The sequence below is a fragment of the Ochotona curzoniae genome, unplaced genomic scaffold, assembly GCF_017591425.1.
Source record: "Ochotona curzoniae isolate NIBS_2020 unplaced genomic scaffold, NIBS_Ocur_1.0 contig_2210, whole genome shotgun sequence".
Lineage (NCBI taxonomy): Eukaryota > Metazoa > Chordata > Mammalia > Lagomorpha > Ochotonidae > Ochotona > Ochotona curzoniae.
In genome coordinates, this window is record NW_024465369.1 from 34770962 (window position 1) to 34789909 (window position 18948).

At 39.8% G+C, this 18948-nt stretch overlaps 1 protein-coding gene across 2 annotated transcripts in view; it reads right to left on the reverse strand.

Annotated features, from left to right (window-relative positions):
* SP3 (Sp3 transcription factor) overlaps positions 1-18948 on the reverse strand; it is a 49018-nt gene that overhangs the window by 19448 nt on the left and 10622 nt on the right. The gene's annotated exons all lie outside the window — the stretch shown is intronic.

The window sequence follows — 18948 nt, forward strand, 5'->3', positions numbered from 1 at the left end:
CTCTCTGTTTCTCCTCCTCTCTGTATATCTGACTTTACAATAAAAACAAATAAATCTTTATATATATATATATTTACATTATATATAATATAAATTAATGTTTTTATATTATATATTATATTAATATATTGATATATAATATATGTTGTATATGTTAATATATTAATATATAATATAATATATATATTACTTGAATTATTTACCAGATAACTACAGGTTACCAAAATTTGAAATCTCTCCAGAATCGATTATTTACTTATCTCTATCCTCAGCAGGAAGCTCCAAATATTCTTTTTCAATGACTCTGGTTTATTACAGCTGTGGTATTAGACAAGAACACCAGAAAAAAAAATCCAGAATGTTCTTTTATTTTGTTTTTTTCACCAAAGTAAACTTATCGCCTAATTTCACGTTTTCACAAGAAATTTCCAATGTGTCCTTGCATCTGGGACCCCAGGTCTCTGGATACATCAGAGCAGCCCCATTAAGAACCACTTTGTACACTGGTGTTTCACCTAAGACTTCATTTGAGGAGATACTTAGGCTGCAGCACCGAACTAAAGCTCACACTGCTGTCACTGTTACTGTGGACCGGGGGAAGAGGCATGGTGCGGGGGTTTTCCCCTTCATCAAAATATATATATATATATGCTGCCTTTAAACAAAACAAGGAAGTTCTCCTTTTTCAACCATGTGAGTGATATGGAAACAACTTCAACATCAGGTCCAAACGTGATCCCTCTTCAGAAAGATTCACTTGTATTCACAAAAACAACCAAGTTACCTACCTCACTTCCCCTCAAATGCTGTCCAAACCCTCCACCATGCCCCAAACACCTCCTACCCCTGCAAACAAAAACTCCAGAGAGGAAGGGGGACACAACAATCACTGATTCATAGCAATGATTCATAACCTCCACTGAGGAGACAGTGCAAGGGTGTTCTCTCAGTGGGGGCACAGAAGGCTCTGATTTGGGGACGTGCTCTGTCTCAGTGGCTCCTGGCTCTGCCCCCCGGGGGGATTTTGCCTAGTGTTATTCTCTTCCACCTCAAGTACAGTGACTATCAGTGTCCCTCCTTAGGCGAGCAGGTTAGGGAAGGATGGGACGGAAAGCAAGATCATTAAATCTCAAAATCACATTTTCAGATTTCTGTCACTGAATGTACTGCCGATTCCCTGAAAAATTCAGAAGGCGTCTTACCTATTCGATTCCAGCTATTTTTAAGCTCCAATACCTACAACCACCATTTTTCTAAGAAACACTTCTTAGATTTACTACATTCTCCTGTCATGCCCCCATGATAATGCATATCTGTTTCTCTCTACTTAACTGAGGGTAGCTTGAGTTGACTTTATGGCTATAGGACGGAATCTACATTTATTTTTAAATAAGAAGCTTCTTCTAAGTGGTTTTACTTATTTTCATTGGAAAGTCATACATACAGAGAGAAGGAGATACAGAGAAAGATCTTCCATCCACTGGTTCACTCCCCAAGTGACCCCAAGTGGCAAGAATGGTTAGAGCTGAGCTGATCTGAAGCCAGGAACAAGAAGCTTCTTCTTGGTCTCCCAAGTGCATGCAAAGTCCCAAGGCTTTGAGCCATCCTCAACTGCTTTCCCAGGCCATGAGCAGGAAGCTGGATGGGAAGTGGAGCAGCTGGGATATGAACCAGTGCACATGCTGGATCCAGGCCGGCAAGGTGAGGACTTTAGCCACTAAGCCACCGCACCAAGCCTCGGGAATCTACATTTTTAGACCCTTTCTTCTATTCCAAGTGAGTAAAACTAATCACTTGGTGTACATTTATTCTTAGTTGGTAGACAATATTCTAAGTTGTCTTAATTTATTCAGAAGTTTTAATAATGGCAGTGGTAACTGCCAAAAGACTGAGTTGTGATTATCTGTTCAAGTCTTCCGAGTCTCATCTTTCACTGACTAGCAGTAGTTGGTTTTTCTACTACTAATCTCCAATGTTCTAGACTTCTATAATCATTCCTACCTGCAAACCAATTATTTTCTAGCTCATCTCTTCATATATATCGTCAAATGAAGACACAGACAGTTAAAATATGACAAGTTTCCAACTTCACCTTGTAAAGCTGCCTACCAAGCAGGTGCATTAGATACATTTCCTGTTCCCCACCTCACTGCATCCAGACTTTATCAAACATTAGAACTATCTGATAAAGCTGCTGTCTTCCCAGTTTCTAGTATCAGTTCCCAGCTGACTGATCTTTAAGCCAATATTACAATAGACATTTTTTGCTGGAACACATCTTGTATCAATTTTTATTTTAGTCAGGACAAGCTATAGCAAGTGCTGTCCAACAGAAACACAATGAAAAGCATTGTATAACTTCTAGGAGTCAGAGAAACATGAAAAAGCAATGAAATTAATAATATACTTCACTTAACCCCTTATTTCAATAGTTACATTTTATCTTGCCATCACTATAAAAACTGATACTCCATTCCATTGTTACACTAACTCTTCAACTTTCCATTTGCACTTTACATTTATTTGATCAAGCCTACCAACCTTAACTATACAGCACCACAGAACCAAAGACAACCACACAAGAGAGCACAGAGCAAAGCTCAACTGGCAACCATCGCTCTTGCAATCACTGACTTAAAACAAGCTTACTATCTTATTATCTATCTTAGATCCATCACAAATCAGCCATCACAGGTCAACTAAGGGCGCACTGTATGCTTCTTCCCTTACAGATCAATACTATCAGAGTAGTCACTATGGCCTATTTCATTGATAAAGCAAGCTAGACAGCTACATCCAATGTGGTAAGCGTATCCAGGAATAAAGTATTAGGTGAAGTGTGCTGATGACTTATTATACTCACAGTTTAAAACATTTAAACTCTATTCTCAAATTCCATTTTCTAATTTTCATTTTTCCCTTGGTATAAACCTGCTTCAAACAGCAAATAAAATAACAGTCAGGGCTGGTGCTATGGCATAGCAAGCTAAGCCTCTGCCTGCAGCATCAGCAGAAAGCCATGAACAGGTACAATTCATGTCTCAGCAGTTCCACTTTCCATCCAGTTTTTTACTTAAAGCCTAAGAAATCAGCAAAGATGGCCCAATTCCTTAGGTTCCTAAACCCACGTGGGAGAAGTAGAAGCTCCTGCCCCCCAGCCTGAGATCAGCATGGCTCTGGACCTTGCAGCTATTTAGGGATTGAACCGGGAGACAGGAGAAATCTGTCTCTTCCCTGCAAAATGTCTTTCAAATAAAAAATAAAGTTTTAAAGTAAAGTTTAACTTTGTTTTCACATGTCTAAGGCCAAAGCCTTTTTCAGCAAAAACAGGTGATTATCTTCTATTTCATCTTCACTTCTGCTTTCAAGATAGAACTTCGGCCTACTGGAGAACCCGTAACATCTGAACTGTAGGACAGCTGGGAATTAGGTGATAGGGGATAAATGAGCATTACAAGGAAGGGCTTACGTAAATTTAACAGCAAACCTTGCTTAGCAAACCAATGTAGTAATATACATGTACACTGGCTTCATACAGCAGTTATCCTCTCTGCAAAACCACTGCTTTTAAAGTTGAATGTTTTAACCAAAATAAAATAAAATAAATTCTGTTAAATAAAGCAGCAATCATAATATACACAACTTACAGGCAGCCAATGTAGAGGCTTTTCTGGAAAGAAAAAAAACCAAACTTAAATAAAACACAACCAACGAAACAACCAAAACCAAAACTATCCACTAAGTTCAAGCTGAATTTCCCAATAGTCAGGGGAAGAGAAATACTACTTTCCTCTTACCACTGAAGTGTTACTATCCCAAAACAAGTTGGGGCGTGGGGGGGGGGGAGGAATCAGTCAGGAAAGTAGGATCACTGTAGGGATGGATCACTGTAGGGATGGATACTTTAGGAAAGGTAGGAAATGTTCCATTTTCCAGAATGTTTTATTAGTGATGCTAATATACTACCAGCTAGTCACACACTCCCCACTCCATATCCAAACCCCCCTAAAACATTTTATTTTTTGTAACTTCCTCAGCCCAGTTTATGATCTCAGTTATGTCATCACCTCTATCCCACAGAAATTCATCCTTAGCTCTGCTCTCCACCTCTGCTACCAAACACTCCTCAAAGATTAGCATTATTCTACCACTCCTGCTTCATTCCTCCTCACAACTCAGCCAATAACTCTTCTTTAAGCAACGGATTCATGTCACTTGTTCCCAATAGCTGGTCACCAATCCTATAAACTAATCATTTAAGATGTATAGAATTCTTCCTTTCTCTACTTCATCTTTGTTTCACTGCAATGGCCTCCTACCTTCTTTTACTCTTGGTTTGTCTCATTCTAACCTATTGCTGAGATGAGCACCTATTTTTCTTATTATTTTTATTTAAAGATTTGTTTTATTTTTAATTGCAATGTCATATATACAGAGAGGAGGAGAGGCAGAGAGGAAGATCTTCTGTCCAATGGGTCTCTCCCCAAGCGGCCACAATGGCCAGAGCTGCGCCAAGCCAAAGCCAGGAGCCAGGTCTCCCACGCGGGTGCAGGGTCCCAAGGCTTTGGGCCGTCCTCAACTGCTTTCCCAGGCCACAAGCAGAGAGCTGGATGGGAAGCGGGGCTGCCAGGATTAGAATCGGCGCCCATATGGGATCCTGACACATTCGAGATGAAGACTGTAGCTGCTAGGCCACTGTGCCGGGCATGAGCACCTATTTCAAGTACTAATATATTCATGTTCAAAAACTTCGAAGGGTTTCTTAAGTCAACTTAAAAAATTAGGAAAATCCTTTCCCCAGCAGCATTCTTAGCATATTTTCTCAAATACATATGCCCTATCAGCCACAAGATAGCAAATAGCCCAAACTTCTATCTATATCATTATTACAGCATTTCTCCAAATAGTTCTTCACAATTAACCAGGGGAAATACTAGTCTGAACAAGGCACAATCAAGAAAAAGGATGCTGTTTCCTTGCTTAACCAGTCAAGCTTATTTTCTACAAGATTCCTCAGAAATTTTAATATACTATATCCAACACCTTACAATTTATTTTTGAGGTCATGTTCAGTTATGTAACTGTCTCCTGTATGGACTGCCTCTATTCCCACTTACACTGACTTAACACTTCCAGCTACATGGGTGTGTACTGTTGATTACTGTGTTTGCTCAAGTGCACCCAACAAATCAGTAAGCTCAAGAACATGAGCACATACAAACTTCACTTATTTGATCAGACAGAGGTTCACACTGAGAAACATTCGTCTCATCTCAAGTTCTTGAGCCTTTACTTTGCCAAGTAAAGCTGCCAAAATCCAAGCACCAACAGCATTTATAAAAATGTAGATGGCTTTATCCTTCATATCCAAGGGGGGAAAAAAAAGCAAGATCACTGCACTATACTTTAGTCCCTTCAAGTTTATCCAAAGGATTCTTCATACGGGAAGATAAAGCAGGAACACAGTTTAAACAGGGCCTTCACAGAACCAAAAATACTCTGCCCACTAGGGAGCCCAAGCATTCACACCCTGCTCAAACTGCTACTGTGAATAAGCCTCACTAACCACACATTAAGATGTATACACAGAAGTAAGGTCCAATCTTACTTGTATGTTAATTTTAGTTTTTAAAATGTCTAGCAAAACAAACTTTTCATTCATCAAAAACAAACAGCTCAAATAATTTCAAAAGCATTTTTAAAAAAAATCTCAAATAACAACCAAAAGCAGAACAGTGCAACAGACCCCAACGTACCCCTCACCCAGCTTCAATAACATCTGACAATTCTGTTCCTCTACAACTCAGAAGTTCCTCCACGTTATACACATTGTTGTGAATTACCTGCAGAGAACTGACTCTTTTAAATCTCTCATCCTGTTACTCTTAATATAAATACACGAAATTTGTTGTACTGAAAGCAGCTATGGGTGTAACATGTAATTCGTCTACTAAATTCCCTCATAAAAAGGCTGAGCTATTATCTATTTTGCTCCTTTCCTCCTCCTTCCCCAATCAATTTACAGGTTAGTTTGTATAACATGGTTCTGTAAGTCAAGGATCTTTTAAAGACTACAAATTTAACATAATTACACAATTGGCAATGGCATAAAATGAATACTGTGCATCTAACACATCTGAACAAAGCAAATAATAAAATTTACAAGACATATTACCATCCAAATTTTCTGTACCTATTACTGAAAGTTATTTATGCATTCACAAAAAAGGTAAAAAATGATTTTGAATCCAAAAAGACAAACATTGCTAACTATGTATACTACAAAACAAAGAAAGCAAGTAATACTAACCTGTAATTCAAAGGAGGCAAGAAAAGTCACAGGACAAGGTCACATGTAAGCTAAACTTTAGAGCTATGTCAACGAGAAGGTTACTCTATTCTCTGTGCTGTGGCTCAATATTACTACACTGACCAACACATTACATTAAAGTACCTGTATGCTTGCCTAGCCCAGCAGCTGTTAACAGGCAAAGGAGAGATTTAGTCTTCCAGATGCAAGGGCATTTTTTTACTGTGATAACTGGAGGTAGAGCTAAGGTAAACCTCCTGAAAAGCAGAGGACACACCCCAGGACCAAGAACCACTAGGCCCAAAGTATCAACAGTGGAGAGGTAGAGAAATTCATCAGTAATCAACGCAAGCATTATCACATTTCCAGTATGTGACACACAAAAAAAGCTCTCCATATACCCAAGGCACTGACAGAGTCAGTGAAGCTGTTTAAGGGTTCTGTTTTAGGTTTATTTGGGGAGGGGTAATTTTTATTTGTTTGAGAGATGCATATTGATATATCGATATACTGACATATAGATATAGATATATACATATAGATCACTCCCCAAATGCCCACAACTGGGCTGGACCAAAGCTGGGAACTTGGAACTCAATCCAGAGTTCCCACATCTGTAGCAAGAACTCAATCATCAGAGCCAACATCACCACCTCCCAGGGTCTGCAGCAGGAGAGAGCTGAGTCAGGCATCAAACCGACACACACAACATTGGATACAGGCACCTCACCCAGAATCTGAACCGCTAGGCCCAACACCGGCTCCCAGTAAGATTTTACAGAAAACAGTAACAAGTTCTGTGTTTAGGAAAAATGAGTGACATAAAGGAAATACTGGAACAATTTCTAGTATTTTCCAGAATTAAAAATGCCTATGTCCTCTAACCTAGGAATCAGAACTGATGAATTACAATAAAAACATGAAAACTATATCTCAGGATGTATATTGTTCCAAGTAAAATAAAACTATATATCTGTGCAAATATATTCACATGATCTTAAGACTGAAAATAAATACACATCAGTTAGAGCTAGCATTGCGGTTTAGTGGATTAATAAGCTGCCACCTGCAAAGTCAGCATTCCATTTGGGCACCAGTGAAGTCCCAGCTGCTCCACCTGCAATTCAGCTCTCTGCTAATGGGCCAAAAAAGGTAGCAGAAGATGGCACAAAGTGCTTGGGATCCTGCACCCATTTAGGAGACCTACATAGAGTTCCAGGCTCTGACTTCAGGCTGGTCCAACCATGGCCACTGTGGCCATTGCTAGAGTTCCCCAGCAGATGAAAGCTATCTCTCTAGCTCTGTCTTTTCAAGTAAATAAATCTTTAAAATAAATACACATCAGTAAGGATCTTCCCAAACAACTTATAAGACATTTATTAAATACTGTTATTGTCATTGGTAAGAATGAAACTGCTGGGGCCAGCATTGGGACCCAGCGGGTTAAGCTGCCATCTGCCACCAGCATCCTGTATGGGTCCTGGCTGCTTTAATTCTGAACCAAAAGCCCAGTTAGTCCCCTGTAAAGTCTGCAGGAGACCCAGATGGAGCTCTAAGTTTCTGACATCAACCCAGCCCAGTCCCAGCTGTTGCAGTCATTGGGAGAGCGAACATAACAAATGGAAGAGAAAGCTCACTCTCTCACTCACACTCACTCTCTTTGCTTTTAATAATCGTTTTTTACTTCTGTCTCTCTGTAAATCTGCTTTTCCAATGAAAATAATTTTTACAAAATTTGTGGGAAAAAGATTGCTGTATACTTATTACATCAAGGTATCCAATTTAAAACTTCCCAAATTAAATAGAACATTAAAATGATACAATTTCAGGGAACGGCAGAGAATATACAGGATGGCAATATTTGTAGTTGCATCTTTACACCACAGATATCCTACACATAAAAAAACAGCAACCACAGGTAAACTAAGGAAAGGAAGTGAAGGACCACAGTAAGGGGGGAAAGAGACTAAGAGGCATTAGTCTTCCATATCTCTGACCTTTTACCTTATGCTAGATATCTACTTATTAAAGAAGTAATTCATTTTTAAAAATTGTAATGTACTGGTAAAAGGAAAGATCCAATATATGGAAAACACATCAGAGGTTTAACAATGGCCTAGGGAGCCAGTCAGAACCAGATTAACAACATGAAAATGGACTCTGCCTTTTGAATGAAAAGTATCACTGTATTCTTATAATTCTATGAACTATGCTGAATCTAGGAAATAAATTAATTTCTGAAAGGGGGAGTGAGAATAGAGAGTAGATCACAAAAATATAGCAGAGGCCATTTTAAAAATGGGATTTTCCAAGGGAACAAAGAAGAATTTACACTGCACACACACGCCAGCAGGTAAAGGTTACGGGAGTCAAAGCAGCCGTGCTGATGGAAGTGGGTACCAGGACTGCTGCAATGCTACATTTCACTTTCCAACTTTCAGATTCTCATTTCATACACCACCTTCCTTTTCAAATTTCTAATACCTGCCCATTCACGCTGCTTATCACAAAGGGAAATGAGAAACATTTAATGCCTAGAAGTATCTCTCAACCAACTTATTTTCATCTGTACAGCTCTTCCCTGTGTATTTCCCATGGCAACATCATTATCCTCCCACTTACCTGTGTCTTGCATTTCACCTTCAAAACTTAGCAAAAACTTTGTTGTAGGGCCGGTGCGGTAGCCTAGCAGCTACAGTCCTTGCTTTGAACATGCCAGGATCCCATATGGATGCTGGTTCTAATCCCAGCAGTCCTGCTTCCCATCCAGCTCCCTGCTTATGGCCTGGGAAAGCAGGTGAGGACAGCCCAAAGCCTTGGGACCCTGCACCCTCATGGGAGACCTGGAAGAGGTTTTGGACTCCTAGCTTTGGATTGGCGCAGCTCTGGCCATTGTGGCCACTTGGGGAGTGAATCAACGGATGAAAATCTTCCTCTCTGTCTCTCCTCTTCTCTTTATATCTGACTTTCCAATAAAAAGAAACTAACTCTAAAAAAAATTTTTGTAGGCTTTGTTATACCTTCTTCCCCTTATCAGCAACTCCCTATTTTTGAGACATTGCCGGAAAAACTCTCTCTCAGTCAAAGTCCTTCCCTCCAACTACCAGGTCATATTTCAGTACTCCCAACGGGGGGAAGGGGGAGAGGGGAAGATTTTTTAAAGCCCCTTAAAATATTTCTAACTGCTAACAGTACTATTACAAGCTAAGACTCAAATGATTTCATTGGTCATATCTATGTACGTATCAATCTCTGGCCCAACCAGACCACCAACATTTGATACACAACAATTAACTTGAACCATCCAGTTGGGTATCTAAAAGGCATTTCACATTTTGACATAATCAAAACAGAATTCTTAATCCCCTGTTTACCCCATCCTCCCCAGATTTCCGTATTACTAGATGAGCCAAATTCTGCATCCCTTCTAGCCCAGATCACTGTCAGCTTTGGGCTTCCTCTGCCTCAGCCAACTGCCAGAACCATCTTTTTGACACATAAATCAAACTATGCCAAATTCAAAACTTTCCAATGTTTTCCTATTAAAATGAAATAAAACCCAAATCCCCACAGCTTATATTATCTGATACCTAATCCCCAACACTTCTATTATCCAAACCTCATTTTCTAACATCCCACACTAAGTCCTAGACACCTTGCTCACCCTCTCTTCCTGGAATACACTCTTTCCTACAGATCTCAACAAGACTAGTTCTTTTTTCAATGTTCAGTCCAATTACATTTCCTTATGAGGAAATATTTCTTAATCACCCTATTATAACCAAAATCTACCATCCTCCATGGTTCTTTCATATTCAATTTTCTTCATAGCACCAGTTACTTAAAAAGATCACACTCGCTTCACTGTGTTTACCTACTAGAACACTAGGTGAATATACTCTGTATCACCATTACAGTTAAACAATCTAAACATATCTCCTGGGATATCTTATTAAAAGATCCTCAAACATCTGTTGACTGGATGAATGATGACAGACTAGTTAGCTGTGATGCTGATGACACTACTCAACAGAGAAGTATAAAAAGTATCACATATTGTCAAAATAAACAAAACATTGTTAACAAAAAAAAAACTATCACATATTAAATATCCTCATAAAATAAAGCTGGGTAAAATTTAAAACTCACTAATATGACCAATTAGCTTGGAAAACAAGCTATAATAAAATTCTTCTCCTAGAATAAAAGTATATAGAAAAGCAATATAGAACAATGTTATCAAAGAAAGCATTCCAATAAAAACCACAAGTCAGGAGCGAGTGTGAGTGTTCTGAGTCAGTGGGTCACAATGGCACTTAGCACAATCTGAGTCCATTGCGAAGTGGATGTCCTACAGCAAGGGGCCTGCTTGGATATCCACACCCACCTCAGAGGGCCTAGGTCCAGACCTGGCTTCTCCAACATCTAATTTCTTTCCTTGCTAATGTACCTGGGAGGCAGCAGCATCTACACAGGAGACATGGAGGCAATTTCTAGCTTCTTGCATTGGTCTGGCTCAACTATAGCTGTTAGAGGCATTTGGAGAGGGAAACAGTGGATGGAAAAAAAAAAATCTCTCTCTTTCAATTCAAAGTAATCAAATCAAAGTAAGTCTTAAAAAAAAAAAAAAGAAAAGGAAAGACAAGTCACATGTGAGGTGACTTCCATCAACCCCAGATTTTTAATTTGCATTACTTATTGGCATGTGAGGGAGTAAAGTTTGATTATTCATAAATGAAACACACTATCCCAAAATCAAAAGAAACAAATGTATAATGGTGGTATGAATTAAGAAATAAAATGCCAAGGTAATGTATTATAGGAGGAAGCACAAAGCCTATAGCCACAAAACTGAAGCACTTTTTTCTTCCAATCTGTGACAATAGCAACAGGATCACTGTAAGAATGAATATTAACCCAAAACACTTAAACTCTGTCCTTGACACAGTAGATATACACAAGAGATTTTCCTTTTGCCCAGCAGTATTTATGAGGTCAGTGCAGTGGCAACCTAAACCTCTGCCTACAGACACTGCCTCAAGTTTCGGCTGCTTCCACTTCTGATCCGGCTCTCTGCTAGCAGCCTCAGAAAACAGCAACAGATGGCCTAAAGCCTTAGGACCCTGCACCACATGGGAGACCCAGAGGCTCCAGGCTCCTGGCTTCAGAGCAGCCCAGCCTGGCCACTGGGGTCATTTGTATAGTGAAGCAGTGGAAGGAAGGTTGATCTCTAGGATTCTCCTATCTGTAAATCTACCTTTCCAATAAATGTTTTTTAAATCTTTCTGTGCATTGCTTCTACTCCAATTAAAAACATTAGTACAGATACCCAGTTTTCCATGGATAATGGGGAATTCTCAACATTAGGCAGTTTGTTTCAAAGAAGTAATGCATTCTTTAAATTTCATTCCTGGGACCAGCGTGGTAGCCTAACAGCTAAAGTCCTCGCCCTGAATGTGCCAGGATCCCATATGGGCACTGATTCTAATCCCAGTGGCCCTGCTTCCCATCCAGCTCCTTGCACCCACATGGGAGGCCCAGCAGAGACTCCAGGCCCCTGGTTTCAGACTGGATCAGCTGTAGCTGTTGCAGTCATTTAGGGGGTGAATCAGCAGATGGAAGATCTTCCTCTCTGTCTCTCCTTCTCTCTGTATATCTGCCTTTCCAATAAAAATAAACATCTTTTTTTAAAAAAAAAATTGTAAAATGGAGAATACCACCAGGCATCCCAGTTCTGTTAAAAAAAAAAATCTTTTTTCATTCCTATTTCAAATACCTGAATGAATTTTAAATATGCCCAATCTTGAGGGGTAAAACTATATTTACGTAAAACAAAACCTGGTAGCCGACCAAGATTCAGGAGACTAGATCTTAAAATCTGGAGAAATTTTCTGTCTAAAGAAGATGCATACTTTGCTCCTTCCCACGCAGGTTCAAATACAAAGCAATGACAAACAAAACAAAAATAAGACTCCAAAGAAGTTCTCATAAATAGCATGCATCTCCCAGTGGGTCAGAAATGTAAAGAAATTTCAAAGGCTCAAATGGGCCATATTTCCAGATAAGTTGGGGACTGACTCCTCAGAGTAAAAGTATTCCATCGAGGAAAAACCAAAACTTAAATCATTGGTGGTAAGAGAAGTCATTTCTGTTAAAGTGAAGCTTTAAGGGGAAAAAAAAGATATTAATTAGTTTATTGTTTTACTTGCAAGACACAGCTATCCCATCCACTGCTTCATCTGATCAATGACAGCCAGTGGCCTGGGGAAGGCATGACAGAAGTGTGCAACTCCCTTCAGGCCTCCCATGGGGAGGAGTACTTGGCCAGGGCTCAAGCACTAGGCCCATTTTCCACTGCTTTCTTAGACAGGTGGATCAGAAATGGAGTAATAGGATTTGAACCAGCACTCCAACATCAGACTGGCAGAGTAATATGGGATACCAGCATAGCAAAACAGCAGCCACAATCCTCTCCCTATAGGGGAGGTTCAAAAACAAAAGACAAATTCCAGAGCCCTGGTTTAAAAAGTTTTCTCCTATATTTTAGAAAACTGTTAAATTCAAACTTACCAAAAAGGAAAGTCCAAACAATGTCAGATTTTCAAGCATTTATCTATGCATGCTACACTTAACACAAATAATTTTTTTAAGATTTATTTTTATTGGAAAGGCAAATTTACAGAAATAAGGAGCTACATAAAGATCCATCTGCTGGGTTCACTCTCCAAGTGGCCACAACAGCTGAAGTTGAGCTGATTCAAAACCAGGAGCTTCTTCCAAGTCTCCCAGACAGGTATAGGGTCCCAAGATCTTGGGCCATCCTCTACTGCTTTCCCAGGCCACAAGCAGGGAGCTGGCTGGGAAGTAGAGCAGCTGAGATACGAACTGGTGCCCAAATGGGATCCCAGAGGATATAAGGTGAGGATTTAGCCACTAGGCTGTCATCGGCCCAACACAGACAGCTTTTAACTGATTCTTTGAGTGAGAAATAGATAGATCAAAATGTATCTTTTTGGGCCAACACTGTTAACTCCAGCAAGAAATTCCATATAGAAGAGCCAATTCAATTCCCAATTGCTCTACTTTTGGTCCAGCTTCCCATTAAAGTGCCTGGGAAAGCAACAGAAGATGGCATGAGTGTTTGGGGCCTGTTGCCCACATGCTAGACCGAGACAGAGTTTCTGACTCCTGGCTTCAGCCTGGTCCTGACCCAATCACCATGGCCATCTGTGGAATGAACAGTGGATGAAAAATCTCTATGCCTCCCATTTTCTGTTAACCTGCCTTTAAAATAAATAAGTCAGGGCCCGGAGGCGTGGTCTAGCAGCTAAAGTCCTCACCTTGAACACACTGGGATCCCATACGGGCACCGGCTCTAACCCCAGCAGCTCCACTTCCCATCCAGCTCCCTGCTTGTGGCCTGGGAAAGGAGTCGAGGACGGCCCAAAGCCTTGGGACCCTGCAACCGCGTGGGATGCCCGGAAGAAGTTCCTGGATCCTGGCTTCGGACCAGCATAGCATCAGCCGTTGTGCTCACTTGGGGAAGTAAATCATCAGATGGAAGATCTTCCTCTCTGTCTCTTCTCCTCTCTATATACCTGACTTTCCAATAAATAAATAAATAAATAAATAAAATAAATAAGTCTTCCGGGGAAAAAATCATTCTTGTCAATAAAAAGACCAAGAGAGAATTTTTCATAATAGCTACAAAATGGAAACTTCCTAGTTTTTCTTACTAAACAAATACTGTACTAACTTACTTTCTCAAATTATTTCCTGGTTGCTTTAAAACTGGAACCAAAAACTCCTTTATATTTCCCTTTTTTAGTTTTTATTTCAATAAACTAAATTATCATTCCAAAGAAAAACCCCATTTTGTATTTAATTCAGTCTTTCCACATTTCAGATTTATTCAGCTTTGAAAATAAATTACTGAAGTACTCATTGCTTTTTACCAAGTCCACAAAATTAAGTACAGCACTCCATAATATGAAATTCACTTAAATTAAAAACTGATTCAGGCCTGGCGCAATAGCGTACTGGCTAAAGTCCTCGCCTTGCATGTGCCGAGATCCCATATGGGCGCCAGTTCTAACTAATCCTTGTGGCCCTGCTTCTCATCCAGCTCCCTGCTTGTGGCCTGGGAAAGCAATTGAGGACAGCCCAAAGCCTTGGGACCCTGCACCCACTTGGGAGACCAGGTTATGGCTCCTGGCTTCAGATTGGCTCAGCTCCAGCTGTTGTGGTCACTTGGGGACGAATATCTTGGACAGAATATCTTCCTCTCTGTCTCTCCTCTTCTCTGTATATCTATCTTTCCAATAAAAATTAAAAATAAAAATAAACAAAATCTTTAAAAAATTTGATTCAAAAACGATTCTTCAAATTTTTTGACCTCAGGACTTCTTTGAAACATTTAAATATTAGTGGATATGATAGACCCCAGTACTCCAACATTATACATTTCCATAACTGAGAAGCCATGAAACAAGGTCAACAAATGGTATGAGTTAGAGCATCCACAACAACAACTATCATATCCGGATGTGGGGGGAATAATGGAAGATGCATCCCTGCTTTCAGACGAAGATGGATTCCCAATGAAACTGTTGGACATGTGTAGACAATGGGATGCTGGACTGTCTGACATTGTCTGTGCCAACAATGTTGGGGTACACTTAAATAAGAGACTGATAGAATTATGATTCCTTATGAAGGACTACACCATTGTAGTAAAATGGGGAAAGTCTGTTGGGGGAGTTTGGGGGCAAATCCCAGCCTACACGAAATTTTACCACATAATTCAAAATTCAAAATAAAAATGTACATTTTAAAGAATAAATAAATAGTATTACTAAAGCCCCCAGTAATGCTTATTTTTCATGTAGGGCACACATATTTGTGTGTATAACATACTATGGGATTATTTGTCATATCAGAAATTATAAAATTTAAATTTTAGAGCATTTCTAAAATAAATCTTACAGACTAACATCAATTAACAATAAAAACTCATTTTCCAAAACAATAAAGGTTTGATAAAAAGTAATATTTCACATTTTTACAAATCTATAATATCAAGACTAAGGCATCTACAGAGTCTCAAGATGTGTTTCTACATTCAGTTTCTTGCAATATATGACCTATGTTGAAACACATAAAAAGTTATGCTAAGATTCGTATGCTAAAAAAGAAATAACCCGGCATTTTAGTCAGTTACAGGTATTCTTTAGTAGTACTCCAAATTTGACAACTGCTGAATTTTTTTTAAAGACTGATCTACTTATTTGAGAGAGTTGCACAGAGAGACAGAGGGTGTCTTCATTCGCTGGTCCACTCCTCCCACAGCACCAACAGCCAAGTCAAAGCAGAAGCTCCATCTGGGTCGCCCACGTGGGGGAGAGCGCTTCACTCACCGGCTGCTGCTTTCCCAGGCACCTTGGCAGGGAGCTGGATCAGAAGAGGAGCAGACGGGCTCGAAATAGTACCATAAGGACGCAAGCACCACAGCTGCAGCTATCTGAACCTTATCAGTAAACTCTTCAGAGGTCTCACACACTGAATTAATCTTTTACCCTTGCATGGTTTTGAAACATTATGGCTGGCAAACTGAAAAATACTGTTCACTGAGCTTCCATATACATCTTGGAAGCACTGACACATCCCATTATAACACAACATCAAGAAAATCCTACTTATTAGTATCACCGGTTCATCTCTTTAGTTTCCCCAAATTCTAATTTTAGCAGCTGGCATCAAGGCACAGGATTAAGGCACCACTTAAGGCATCAGCATCCAATATCACACCGATAGTTCAAGTCCCAACTGCTTACTTCCAATTCAGCTTCCTACTAATGGCAATATGAGATGACCCGCATATTTGGGTCCCTGCCGCCCACAGGAGAGACCAGGATGGAATTCCCAGGTCCCAGTCTCGGCCTGCCCTAGACCTGCTGTTGCTGCCATTTGGGGACTGAACCAGTGCATGAAAGGTATTTCTCTCTTGTTCTGCCTTTCAGATAAACAGTTTTTCTAACAACTCAATTTTTCATTGGAAAGCCCAAATTTTATCACTGACAGCAAATACTATGACTGCCTGTGACAGGGTCACCTCAATCTATCGAGGAAATATCTGTCACTTAGTGAGGTTCAAAAACTAAAGTTCATCATTCTTTCAAGTAAAAACATTCGTGAAAACACCATCTAGTTTTGCTTGCAATTGACACAACTGCACAACAAGGGGTAACACACTTTTTTTCCAAGACAACTATCTTGGAATAGTTTATCCCATAAACTATCTTGGGATACTTATCTTGATAGGTAACAGAAGTTATATTAAAGTATACTTCCCATTTCGTCACCAAGAAAATGATAAAGACATGCAGCAGGAACTGCGCAGATCAAAGCCACAATGAGATATCACTTCACTCCTAGAGAACAGTTACAGTAAAAAATGATGGTGAAGAACAAGCAGAAGTGGGGAGACAGAGGAACTGGAACCCTTATGCATTGCCACTGAGATCACAGAAGGGCACGCACTCTGGAAATAGTCTGGCAGTTATTCAGGAAATTAAACAACATACAACCCAGCAATCCACTCCCAGATACAGCCTTCAAAAGAAAATGTATTTCACAAAACTATACACAAATGTTCATAAGAGCATTATTCATAACTGCAAAAAGTATAAACAACCCAGATGTCTATCCACAGGTAAATAAATGTAGTAAATAGCCACACAACAGAATATTATTCATCAGAAAAGAAGAAATGAAGTTCTCACACCTGCTACTATACACATGAACCTTGAAAACATTTTACCAAATCAAAGAAGCCAGACGCTAAAGGCAATGTCACGTACATTTACATTCATATGAAGTAACAGGCAAACACAGATAAAGCCAACCTAAGGGCACAAAAATAGATGCCTGAATAGCTGCCAGAGGCTGAGCACAGGGAGGAGTGGGGAGTCATTGCTAACAAGTACCCGCTGCTGTCTGCTTTCTGGAGTGACACAGATGCTCTAAAGTTAGAGTACTGAGGGCTAGAAAAGTCTGTAACTATATTAAAAACCACTGAATTGTATTTTCTAAGGGATGAATTTTATGCTATGTGAATTATATCCCATAAACTATTATTTCAAAGAGACATGTACCACTCAGGATGAAATTTTAATAAAAATATATTTACTGGTTCATAAAAGTCATTTTTCACTGAAACCGAAAATTTTCTTTAACTGTTAAGTGTCAACATAGTAAAAATATCTAATGTTTTCTTCGTGTTATGAAGAGTAGTTGGACAGGAGAGATCTCTGGGGCCCTCTCACAGGTCTACAGATCAAACTTTGAGGACTGCTCCTCTAAACCACAGCTTCACAAGGCACAAATGCAAAATCAGAGATTTCCAAATACAGATCTGAGGCTCTACATAATTTCAATTTTATATGCATATATCATGAAATTTCTCAAAACTAAGGCCATCTCTAAATGGTGACTGGAGTTATTTCTATCACTTCGATTTAAGAGTTTGGAGGGCCCGGTGGCGTGGCCTAGCAGCTAAAGTCCTCACCTTGAACATGCCAGGATCCCACATGGGCACCGGTTCTAATCCCGGCAGCTCCACTTCCCATCCAACTCCCTGCTTGTGGCCTGGGAAAGCAGTCGAGGATAGACCAATGCTTTGGGATCCTGCACCTATGTGGGAGACCTGGAGGAAGTTCCTGGCTCCTGATCAGCACAGCACCAGCCGTTGCGCTCACTTGGGGAGTGAATCATCGGATGGAAGATCTTCCTCTCTGCATATCTGACTTTGTAATAAAAAATAAAATAAATCTTAAAAATAAAAGTTTGGAATCACTGACTCAGTAGAAGGCTGTTAATGCAGTATTTCCATAGAAACTCAAGTACAAAGTAGAAAAGTTACAGTAATAAATTTGGGATTTGCTGCATAATGAAACACTGAATGAAATATTATCTTAGATAAATAACATTGCTAGAATAGTTCTTTTTCCAACTGTTTTGTGTGAATCTTGTACAACATCACATGAGTAGATTTCTGAAGTTACTACCCACACTGTCAATAGTTATCCTCTAGCATGGCTAAACTTAATACCCAACATCAAAAAAAAATCAACTATTCGGAGTGGTGGGGGTAGGAGAGGGAACATGATGAAGGATGACAGGACCTGCCATGGGCTGTTTAAGACCCAGAAAAATCATCTGTTCTAGCCCTGTCAGGACAGACGCAGGCAAGGCTCAAAATTCAATGAATCTATACCCAGCTAATTTTTAAGTTGATAATTTTGCATGACCCACAAATGATGTTATAAATACCCAAACAGCCCTTGGCAAAACAAAGATTTCCCTCCCCCACTTCTGGTCTAGAAAGCACCCTATATTACCCAGTCCTACACTCCCATTCTATACAATGAGGAAAGCAAGTTTGCAAGAGAAAAGCAACTTGACCACAGCCACACAGTGAGCTAGCTAGTGGCTGAATTGTCCTGACTCCGAGCATCGTGTTTTCACTGTGCTGCCCTGGTTCCCAAGAAAAAACATAATACATAAACCAACAACTCACATCACAACCAAAGCCAACCAAGACATTCTACCTGCCAAACAAACATTTTATAATGCTTGGT